This window comes from Callorhinchus milii, unplaced genomic scaffold (assembly GCF_018977255.1).
Source record: "Callorhinchus milii isolate IMCB2004 unplaced genomic scaffold, IMCB_Cmil_1.0 Scaffold3, whole genome shotgun sequence".
Lineage (NCBI taxonomy): Eukaryota > Metazoa > Chordata > Chondrichthyes > Chimaeriformes > Callorhinchidae > Callorhinchus > Callorhinchus milii.
The window spans coordinates 94,355,893-94,356,949 of NW_024704744.1; the positions used below are offsets into that span (position 1 = coordinate 94,355,893).

At 43.6% G+C, this 1,057-nt stretch overlaps 1 non-coding gene across 1 annotated transcript; it reads left to right on the forward strand.

Moving 5' to 3' along the window:
• Nucleotides 1-537: 537 nt before the first annotated feature.
• trnam-cau lies at nucleotides 538-634 on the forward strand. Its single transcript has one exon. It is a non-coding gene; the product is annotated as a tRNA-Met (tRNA).
• Nucleotides 635-1,057: the final 423 nt, after the last annotated feature.

A 1,057-nucleotide genomic window follows, 5' to 3' on the forward strand; every position in this document is an offset into this window, starting at 1 on the left:
AGAACACACTGTAAGGTGAATTGACTGTATATTTGTGGGCGAACGCGGCAGCCAATTGCGCACAGCAATGTTCCACAAACAGTCGTAGATTGAAAATGACCAATTTATTATTGTTTTTGGTTTTGGAGGGATTATTATTAGGCTCTGTGTGGAGTAAGGAAACTTGCCCAAGGTTTCGCCCTCTGCCTGGAATTGAACTCAGGTCTCTCGCTCGCAAAGCGAGTGCTCTAACCACTGAGCTACAGGACTCCACATTGACCTAATCCTGGGATTTGAGTCTCCATGGGTCACACAGGAACTCAGAGATGTTGCTGTTTCTGCCACTTGAAATGAATCAAATTCTATTATTATTATTTATGAATCAGGGAAAAAGATTTTTTTCATTACTTCCAATTTCTAGTACTTTTCTGTTGATGGTTTTGTAAACCAATATAAGAGTGCGGAGACACTGATTGTGTTGTAAAACACTGCCCTCGCGCAGTGAAGTGGAACAAACATATTTACGGATTAAGTTTGCAATGCACTTGAAATGAATCCGCCCGCATAGCTCATAGCCTCGCAATTCCTTTAGGTCTTGTGGTAAGAGCGCTCGCCTCATGAGCGAGAGAACCTGGGTTCGATTCCCGGGCGGGCGAAACGTTGGGCAAGTTTCCTTACTCCATTTACCGAGCAGTGAGTAGCAACCCGGTTGTTAGTCGATTAGCGGATCGCTTTTCCGGGGGTAATAATCCCTTCAAAATAAATAAAATAATAATAATAATTTGGCCACTCAATCCACGACCGTAACTCTGTCTGCCCAGCACCTTGGGACGTCCTCCCGACGTGAAAGGCGCTATACAAATGTAATTTTGTTGTTGTAGTTGTTGTTGTTTGTGGGACGCTGCTGTGCCCAATTGGCTGCCGCATTTCTCTGGCAAAGTACACAGTGAATTCACTTTACAGTATATTCTATGAAGCGCTTTGAGACGTCTTGAAGACCTGATGAGGCGCTGTATCAAACCCAAGGATTACTATTATTAAACATGAACACGAGGCAATGACCACTTTAACTTGAAGG